Raw genomic sequence first — 11520 nt, forward strand, 5'->3', positions numbered from 1 at the left:
ATTAACTGAAGACAATGGTTTTTGACTCTATTCTTGATGAGATGACCCCCCCAAATCCTTCTAGCTCCCTTCTTGCTTAGTAGCTGCCAAGTTCTGTTGGCAATAAAATTGCTTTCACATTGCCACGGCTGGTAAGCTTGCATTCTTTTCTGCCACATATTTGGGTCTCCCAAGCTCTCTCTTTTGGTTATATGTATACGTTTAAAGTCAATGGGACCATATAAATAATCATATACCAGTAAAATTCTGTAATTACATATTCTTCTCTTTAGTTTCAATATTTTAGTCCTGTGCAACTTCAAAGTAAAATACACAAATAAATTATATTTTCTTATGCTACATTAATTACTTAAAAATCAGGCTATGTGTTAGCTTGCTCTGTATCTGGACTATACTTATCTCCACAGTTGATTGTTGCTTTGGTTATGAAGTTTTTCCCCAGAAATATCCAATGCCCATTCTTTCTTGGGATAGAAATGCATCTTTCAACTTCTTATTCATTTCATCTATTATTGTTTCATGCTAGGGAAATGCCTTTCTTTGGCCTTTCTTTTATTTTTTCTGAAGCTTCTAATTGCATGTATTTCATTTGTGCCAGTGGTCTTAATTAGATAATAAAGTTCTCCTCACTGTTAAGGAGGCTCTAAGTACAAGACCAGGGTGTCAGCAGGTTGGGTCTCTCCCTTGGCCCCCTTCCTAGTCTTGCAGATTGGTGCCTTCTCACTGTGTCGTCACATGGCTTTTCTTCTGTACACGCATCCCTGGGGTCTCTTCCTCTTCTCATAAGGACGCCAGTCATATTGGATAAAGGCCCCACCCTAACCACATACAAATTTTGAGGGGACATAATTATATGTAACTGTATATGTAAAAAATACTAAAGTATTTATAAACATAAAAATACATATTATTCATTTAATCATTTTTTAAACAAAATCTAGTACTTTTTTAAATTATTATTTGGGGGGGTTTACAGAATGTAGTTTTCAGAATTTCATTTCATATAACCAATTTTTTTCAGTTTCATTGAGGTAAAAGTGACAGATAAAATTGTACTATATTTAAACTGGATATTGTGGTGATTTGATATATGTGTACAATGTGAAAGGATTCCCTCACTAATTTAATGAATGTATCTATCTTCTTACATGTTTACCTTCCCTTTTTTAGGGAGGATAAGAATATTTAAGTTACAGTCTCATAGCAAATTTCAATTACGCTATCTAGTGTTATCAACTACAGTCATCATGCTACACATTAGATCTCAGACTTTTCACATCTTAAAAGTTTATATCCCTTTACCAACCATTGCTTATCTCCCCCATTCCACAGCTTCTGACAACCACTTTTCTACTCTATTTCCATGAATATGACTTTTTTTTTTTTTAGATTCTACCTATAAATGATGCCATGTAGCATTTATCTTTCTCTGTCTGGCTTATTTTACTTAGCATAATGCCCTCCAGATTCATCTATGTTATTGTAAATGACAGGTTTTTCTTACCTTATATATATCACATTTTCTTGATCCATTTAAGTGTTGATGAACACTAATATTTGAATGACTTATGAGCAAAAATATTTCCCACGTATTGTCATATATTTTTAATAAAAAAAGTAAGACAAGAAAACAAGACGTTTTTCAAGGAGTCAAGTTGTGGAATAAAAGCCATCACACAAATTACTAAAATCCAACAGAAATGTCAGAAAGGTATAAAGCAATGTGTAAATGTCAAAATACACACACACACACACACACACACACACACACACACACACACACACACACACGTTTGGTATTAGCCAGAGCTTCCTGTAGAATCGAGAGGAATTCTGAAAGCAAAGAAGACACAGGTAACATTGAAGGAAAGAGTTTCTGTATGAAGGTCTTAGATCAGAAATGAAGGTGCTCTATACCTTAAAAAAAAAGTCTTATAGAATTTTTGACTATTAGAATTTATATTGCATAATTTTTTAACTAAAAGCTAAAGTGTTTTAAGGGATTTTTTTTTTAATTCAATTTATTTTTGTATGCTAAGTCCCATCAGGGCAATTTGTAAAGAAGCTGAATAATTTTGTGAAGGCACAAGTTGAAATATTTACTATGCTCTCCTCAGGCTCCAAAATTTATTGAAACCAGGGAAATGGAAGGGCAAAGAATTATCTTTTCACTCAACTAATTCTAACAAAAAGCTCAATTTCTACAGGATAAACTACATGAAATTGTCACTATCTGGACATTTTTGACCTTCCAAACCCAAACTCATATGGTTCCACTTAATAAATAGAATTCCATTTACAAATTATAGTTCTACTTTCTAAAACATTGAATTTAGAATATATTGTAAGTTCTATATGCCGTTAACTTTGTAAATCATCCAAGTCAATGACAGAGTAATTAGAACTTAAAAGCAAAGTCTCATTATTCATATATGTTGAGATTAATGTCATTTGGAAAATAATATTCTGTGAATCTAATTCAGGATACCACTGTATTCTAAAGGACATTTACTGTATTCTAAAGGACAGAATACAAATATAATAGTGAGAAAATTACATTTCGGGTAACTCATAGGCTGGTTCAAAGTTTTCATAGAAATGGTTTCAATCTCTACCATCCTTTGTTATATTTTTAGCTAGCTCACATAATAACTGATGACATCTCAATAAAAATATCAGACATGGCATTCAGAGTGCATTAGTGATGTGATGTTGTAATACCAATCTCCTTCTTGGGTGCACATTAGACTTTCAGGATTGTGCAGCTGGCAAAGAATGAGACGCTATGAAACAGCTATTTAAATGTGAATTGCGCTTCAAGCTGCCACTGGTAATAGGGGACTCAAAAGAAATTTTCTCCATTTCAGAAAATTAACAATTTCTCTGGAGAGAAATATTCTCAGAGTTGCTTAAGATGTAAGGCACTCTCTTTTAGTCCATGAAAATCACCACACCTCCCAAAGCATGCCACCCCAAGGATGTATCCTTGATTCTTGATATTCTTAAAAACTTTATGAAACTCGCTGACTTCAAGATTTCTTCAACCTTTAAACCTTAAAACAAAGGAGGTGATTTGTTTTCTCTCTTTTAACCCACTTAAGCCCAGGGATAGAAATATTACTAGGTGTATTAACTCTGGAAATTGCAAATTTTACAATCTCTACCTTTCACAGCTTACATAATAGTTCATTGCTAAAGGAGGTCAAACTCAATTATATATTTTCAAATCTGAAGATGTGACTTAAACAATAATACGATACTATCTGAATATATGAACTTACTGCAGAAAAAGAAAAAAATAAGTATAGAGAAGATGCCCTGAATAAAAATTCATTTATATTAATTTTTAAATTACTTATAATGGGTGTGTTATCATTATATTTTTACCATCTTTATTTGGAAGCTATATGATTCTATATAGCCATACAGATACCCTATTTGAAAATTGCTGTTATTATTTTAAAGGAACAAACCATCATGATTAACTTGTGTCTTATTTGAATCATTTTCATGTTAAAACTGGGCAGTGATTTCTTTTTTAATTTTAAAACACTTTAGTGGTCACTTTGGAAGACTGCCCAATATATGTCTGTTTGAAGAATCCCTCTTCCTTTATTAGTTTGGGCAATGGACGGAAAATATCTCTCCTATGAGTGTTGAAAATTCCAGATACGTGGTTTCCCAACTTTCCCTGTACTTGATATGTGGCCATGTGACTCAAGCTTCTTGGAGCAGATACAACTTGCTTGACTTGGTGTATCACATGTAGAATAAGCTGCTGTGGTATCATTCTCTCTATATCTTTCTCTCTCCCCCCTCCTCCCTGCCTCTCCTACTCACTTGCGGTCTCTCTCTCTCTCTCTCTCTCTCTCTCTCTCTCTCTGTCTCCTACAGAGACCAGGAGATCAGGCTCCTGGAACAAAAGAAGCACCTCAGGAATTGCAAACAATGAGGAAGTTCCAAGCGAGGAAGAGGGAGTATGTGTACTGTAGTATCTAGTGTTTAGTGGGAGGAGCAATTTTCAGACAGCTTTTTGCTGTGTTTGGGGCCATTGTTCTGGAAGCATTATACTCTGTCATTCCTCCCACTTTCTTGCTGATTCAGAAGCTACCCAAATATCCTTTTATTAAATCCCCTTTCTCCTTAGTCAGCCAGAGAGGTCTTCTGCTCCATATAGCTGAGGAACCTGTTATTTCTCTATATTCTTTGCCCATTTGGGGCCTCTATATGTCCTAATCCACTTTATGCAATAACCATGTTATTGGTTCTCAGTAGTGGCTTGATTTTTTGGTTTGTCTGTGTGTTGGTAGGCATTTTTTAATCAAGACCTATAAAAGGGCCCAATATCTAATACAATTACTTAAGGAGATTCTCCCATTAATGCTGGAATAGTGGCTTTGAATATCTGACCTTTTCTTGACCCACAATAGCATTTCTAAAGAAATGTTGCTGAAGCCTCCAGATCAAGTTAACATCTTCAGAAACCACTGGCTCATCAGGGTTTCTTAAACCCAGCACTACTGACATTTGGGGCTGGAGAGTTTTTGTTTGTGGAAGCTTTCCTGTGCAGTTTAACAGTGTCCCTGGCCTCTACTCGCTAGGTACCAATGGTGACCTCTCCTCTCCAGTCGTGAGAATGGAAAATGTCTCCAAATATTGCCAAATGCCCCACAAAAGTAAAAAAAAAAAAAAAAAATCACTCCCAGTTGAGAATCATTGATTAAGATATATAGGAATTAATTACTCACAATGGTTTATGATCTTGTTAATTTATTTAGCAGAACTGTGGAACTCCCACTATCAAAGACTTGAGAAAGAAATAAAAATTCAGCTCCCACCCTCAAGATTACGCAATCTCGTAAAAGCTTTAAGAATTAACAAGTGAAAACCTATGCAAACGTTTTATAACAGATTAAGTTAACAATACAGAATAGGACCCAGGAGTAAATGATAATAACAATTTAGGTTGAAATAATTTATTGAAGGAAGTCATTCCATCAAGTAGAAGTCAGAGTAAGTTTTTGTAGAAAAGGTGGGATTTGAGCTGAGTTGTGAAGAATAGGAAATATTTTAACAGTGGAGAAAAATTGAAATAGTATTTTAAGTATTTTAAGAAAATTCAAAAGTGGTTTGGGAAATGATGACAAATCAGTGAGTTTGAGGCATGATGTTGGGTAGAAGAATGCAGAAAGAATGGCAGAAATTTTGACTGGAGATCAGAACAAAAGTGGTTCGATTGCACCAGAGTTTCACATGAGAAAGAAAAGTGACAGCCTAGACCCCATCTTGAGGCTAACGTTGATTGCAAACACCTTACTTTACTTTGGGAAATTAAGATTATCCTCAAGCCTCCTCTTGGCACTACTTTGTGAAAGATAGTGAAAAATTTTGAGGGCCAGGCTAAGGAATTTGAATGTGAGAGAGTGATTAAATATTTTTAAACAGAGGAGAGATATTAATACTGTTTTAAAATTTTAATCTGGTTTAGTGTACAGGAGTTAAAAGGAAGAAAGAATGTATATTGAACTTCCACATAAGAGATTACAACAATAATCCAAATACAAGATTAAAATAGCCAGAGTTAAGAGCACGACACTGAATACTGAAAAGGGGAAGAAAATGAGACAGAATCAAAACGAAGTGTCAACCAAAGTTGAAAATTCATAACAATTTGGATAAAGTAGAGAAAGGGCTCTAAGATTTCCATGAGGTTTTGAAAATGAATGCCACAAAAGCATTTGCACCAATAGGGAAAATAAGTCAATAAGAATAGGAGTCAGTATTAGTTAAAAATTGAGGTAAAAATATATCTCTGAAGTTTTGGATATAACATAATATCTATCAGTAACATAAAATAGAGAACTGATGCCTAGGAGATAGCACAAAGTTGGAGAAATAAATTTGGGGGGAAAAATTTTTTTTAATGACATGTTAGTGATAGATTTAACTCCATAAAATTTCCATAAATTTAAGCCATTAATGAGCATTTATCAATTTGAATATGAAAATATTCAAAGCCACATTGTATACTATGATTGGGCTGAAGAGAAAAGCAAGTAATATGTCAATAAAATTGTATCGTTCAAGAATATTCCAAATGTCAAGACGAGGAGTAATTCAGCCCCATGATAATCAAAATAATTTTGTCCCCTCTTCTAAAAATTAAAAGTTCTAACAACAAAGAACATCCTTAATATTCTACTCCCTTGAACAGCTTTGGTGATCTCTTTACAGATCTTCAAAGTCATAAACTCTCCCACATTCCCCTGAATTAATACCTGACTTTCTTTACAAACATTGAATTTTTAAATACATATTTGGCCTCTTTTATTGTGTCTCTTTGTTTTCAAATTCATATTTGAACATCTTTTCAAATGTGATAGGCTTTTAGGAAATTTATTTACATGTGTGTAAAAGGACCCGTTTCCCTGGAAGGTGCTGGGAATATATTTAGGACAGAAGGGTGGGAATTTGATTTGTTTTCTATGTATAAGATAAACTATAAAACCGATCCATCAAGTACTTCAGTGTGGATGTCTCTGGCCTCTGGCTTAGAGTTTTTCCATTACTTCTTCATGCAGTTTCTCAGTAAATGACAGAAGTTGTATTTCGAATTAAGTCCAACATTTTTTCCCCACCCAAGTGAACGTCAAAAGGATTTTGTTTTTATTATCCATTAATTACCCAAATTATGATGCATTTTATTTTTTTGACTTTCTTAATTTTTCTACATTTTACAATTGACTTTTCATTAAAAAATAATGTGTATGCCTTTTGTATGACATCTCTAAGATCACCTAATTTTCTAACGATACTGTTTCATCTGCCTTCTGATGACATCTTTTAGAGAGCTCTTAAACTTTCTAATTTGAGCATATTGCTTTCTAGGACTGTAGCACAGTGCCATTTATTTTCATTGTCCATCTTAGTTCATCTTTTGTTAGATTCTATGTCTTGCGCTTTTAAGGATCTGTATTCCCTTTCTTCTAGTTAGTTTATTTCTTTCATTCTATGTTATTTTATTTGTTTTCTGAGTTTGTAAAGTGTGCTCTTGTAGACATCTTGAACTTCTGAGAATATTTTATCTGCCCTATTGTAAAATGGATAGTTTGGCTGACAGGAGAAATCTACATCTATTTTTATTTTTTTGCCCTTAGAACTTGGAATTATCCAGTATCTAGCACTGCTAACAACAAGTCTGATTCTTGAGGTGAACCTATTGATTGCTTATCTATGGAAAACTTTACAATCTTCCCTTTTGTCATCGTGCACTCAAATTTTACAAGGACATGTCTAAGTGACAGTAGTTTTACTTCATTTAAAAGATGGTGCAAAATTAAAAAAAAAAAAGTCTACTAGTTTCTAGAGGAATTCTATCTCCTTTGCACACTTCCCCAGAACTCTATGAAGAAAACACCAGTTCATAGGTACAGTTAAAGCTCAAGATGATGGAAATCATAGAAACCTACGTTTATTTTTTTGCCCTTGGAACTTGAAAGCATCTACCATCCAGCATTGCTAATAACAAGTCTGATTCTTGATCTTTTGGATTGGTTGACTGGTGAAGAGTAGACATTCAATAAACAAATATTGAATAAGGAAGAAATAAATGTACTCATGAATTAAAGACAGAATAACACGCAGATCGATAGGGATCCAGAACTATGCTTTTAATTTGATGAGGGGCATGAGATGTAGGAAGGGATGCCAGGTCAGGGAAATGGCTTATGGGAAGAGCTTCATTAGCAAAACGTTTGTTAGATTGAACCGGAAGAAATCAATGATATTGTTAACCACAGAAATGACAGCTTCATGTTACTCATTTCTTATTGATGGCTCATCATTTTCACTTACTTGATTTACCGATACTCTTAGTTGTATTTGTCAAAATCCTATGAAAATCCCACTGAAGAATGAAACTTATAATGCAGAGATTAAATTGTTTATTTTAAATTTTAAAACATTTCTGTATAAACAATGTTAAAATATTACATGTTTGATAGAATAAATCTAAGATTGTGTTCTTCAGGACTAATCTAAGCTCATTTTTAACACATGCAAGTTACACAGCCTTATGCTATTTTACTGTCATGTTTTTCTGTGACTACACGAGTTTCCCAAACTCAGATACAGTAGCACAAATGCATCTTTGAATAATTAGGAAAAAATGCCCCTTCCTTTGGAGGACATAGCTTTACAAAGGCAAATGGCTTGAATTGTAGATCCCAAGATTAATTTCAGTCCCCGACTTGCCTTTTTGTCCAAGTGCGCATGTGCAGTGAACAACCTGAACAATCGTATTTGGAAAACCTATACATCGTATTAAGTATTTGCCTCAATCAGAGAAATTTTCTTTTCCTAACCAGTTATAACTTCAGTGCCTAGCTATACGCCATGAGGCAACTAACACAAGGCGAGAACATATCTAAAAACAGTCAAAAGGTTACTCTATTATTTATTATGTAAAATGATACTAAATAGGACTCGGGTAGTACCACAGTAGATTTAGCTGGTAAAATTACTTTTTTGTCATATCTCCAAACATGTCTAGAACCCCATTTTTGATATGTGTGTTGTGGCTAGGCAGGGAGGGATCCAACTGAAACTTGGAGTCGGCTTCAAATGAGATCTCCTTTATAACGTCTCTTAGAGCAGAATTGACCTTGAGATGCAATGGTTACCTCATTTGAGGCCAATTAAGTGGTGAAGTCCTTACGCAATTTTGCAGCAATACTGAAGAAAATTCTGGCTACTAGCATTGACCAGAGAGGACTCACAGGAGTTCTGTGAGAATTGTGTGAAATGTATCTTTTTGAGACATAGATACAGAAATTTTGGTGCCACATCCTTGAAGGTAATACTGAATGCGCACAATTTATTAATCTCAAGTTTTCCCCAAAAGAAAAAAAAATAAGCAATTAAATAAATAGATAGATAATTATATAATAAGTATGCAGGAATTTCAGGCATAAGAAAAACAGAGGCTTATGAACCAACCAAACCACCAGAAAGCAAAGGTTCATATCCATAATCTTGAATGTTGAAATAGGTACAATAATTTTAGAAGTCAATTATTTCATTTTTATTAAAAGTTGTATATCATTCAGAAACTGTAAACACTTGCCTCCTGATATCAGTGTTAATTTATTTTCTTAATGACACTTAATAGCCCAATACCTCATCCATTTAAATTAGCTCTACAAACTTTAATACTTTAAAAAAGAGATTATGCTATTTAAAGAAATACTAAATACCCAGAGAGAAAAGCCACAATTCCAGAAAACTTCTGTAATTTTAATTATTGTATTTTATGAGTATAATATTGTCATGCACATTTATAGCAGAGAAACTGGTTTTAGGGGGGAAACCTACAATCTTTAGTTTAAGACAAGGCAGAATGCACCTGCTCATCTGCTCGTCTGCAGTGCAGCCTGTGTTAATCTTGAAGGTGTTTCTGTGTTTAAATTAACGTTTTATTACAAATCAACATTTCAGGGTGCTGAGTAGTAAATACCTTTGCAATCAAAAGATGTGTAGGGAGAAAACTGATTTCAAATATCTTTGAGTAGCAGTGTCTGGTTAGACTTTGTACAAGACTTACAGTCTGTTTACCAAAGTTATAGTACAAAAGTAACCTCTTAAATAATTTAACCGGCTTTGTTCTTTCCTGTAACCATCTATTAAGAGAATAACTACCAGTCTAGGATAAGTTTTAGGAAGCGAGGAAATGGACAACAGCGGATTTAATCTAGAGCATTAGAAACATGATCATGCTGTAGAGATGATTTTAAATTTTCACTAAAGCAAGGAAGAAACCTAAAGTAACTACAATATTAGACAAGGTAAAAACAAAACTGCATATAGACAGAGAGAATCTGATCTCCACAGTAGCCCCTGTATTGTGTAGCGGGCATTGATATTTTCCTTTTCCCTTCATAAAAAGAAAACATTTGGCTCTCATGTTAACTATTAAAATTAATAGCTAATTTTAATTTTTCTTATAATATGTATGTCTAGTTTTAAGATTGAATGTTTATAAAATAGACATAATTTGTTGAGTCCTTAAAAGAGAAAACTAGCTTTTATATTGTTTTACAATTATTTTTCATATAACAATTTATGTATACAGGTTATTGAGTTTATATACTAATATGGACTTTAAATAAAGATTAATACACAAATAAAAATTCAAGGTCTATAGAACAAGAATTTTAATTTGATTGAGTAGAAAATCAAACATTATTACGCCAATAAATCATGGTGCATTTTTTTAATGTGCCTGGTGAAGACAGTATTAAGACTTAGTCATATCAAACCATTTTGGAGGAGAACAATTAAGTTCTGCTGATAACATTCCAATTCATTGAATAAAAGAATGCTTCAAAAACATTTTACAGGGCTTCAATATCACAGTTTATATAACTATTATCAAACCCCAAGGAAACATTCAAATATAAACCTAAATTTTACTTATAAATCAAGGTGAAAAAAAATCATAAAATATAATCTAAGAGCATATTAAAAGATAAATACTCCATAAATCAAGGATACATTCTAGAAATGTAATAATGAAGTAATATTAGAAAAATCTAACTATATAATTCATCACACTTCTAAATTTAAAAATTTTAGATAGCATTTAAATATATGAAAATAGGCATCTGAAATTGGAAAATACGTTTCCAATTAAAATTCTTAGAATACAATACATAGAAAGATGGTTCATTTTTATTATAAAGGGTATTTACCTCCAACTGTCACCGATGGGGTCGATCAGAATTCAGTGTCACCCCAACAGTAGCGGGAAGGGAAAGGGTTAACAACAGTGCAGACCTGTAGTTAGCATTTTTCCTTAGTTCTTCTTTGGTTCTCCCTCAGATGATGGCAGCGAAGAATCACAGGTCATTGAGATTTAATAGTTTTATTACAAGTATATTTTAGAAACACAAAGAATGCCCCAAGAAGGCACATGTTCCCAGTTCTGTAACCAGCACAAATGGGCCAAAATGGCTACAAAAGGGCGAAAAGGCCACAAAAGGCCACTAAGAAGAGAGAGAATCCAGAAGGGCAGAAAGGAAGGAGACCCAGAAGGTCATAAAAAAAGGACCCAGAAGCGAGAATGTCTGCCTTATATTTGGGCCATGATGGGTGATCGGCAAGTGAGGTCATCTCGATTGACTCCTGATTGACACTAGGTGATAACTTTGCCTAGTGAGCATGTGTGTACCCAGCCACCTCACTGTCTGAAGATGAAATAAACCCACCAAACTCGGAGCCACAGCATCGAGACTACCCTATAGCCACCCTGCTACTGCAGATCCACTTGTTTCAGCCAAGAAGTCAGTTTGTGTTGAATTTTCTATTTCTTATAATTTTCAGCAAGAGTTAGTAAACTTCAGGAGTGATCTTGATAATAGACATTTTAGTCTCTGTGGACCGTATGATCTCTATTGTTTATCAAGAAAGCAGCCCTGGGCAATACGTAGACAAAGAGGCATGGCTGTGCTGTAATACATCTTT

This window comes from Pteropus alecto, unplaced genomic scaffold, assembly GCF_000325575.1.
Source record: "Pteropus alecto unplaced genomic scaffold, ASM32557v1 scaffold152, whole genome shotgun sequence".
Taxonomy (NCBI): domain Eukaryota; kingdom Metazoa; phylum Chordata; class Mammalia; order Chiroptera; family Pteropodidae; genus Pteropus; species Pteropus alecto.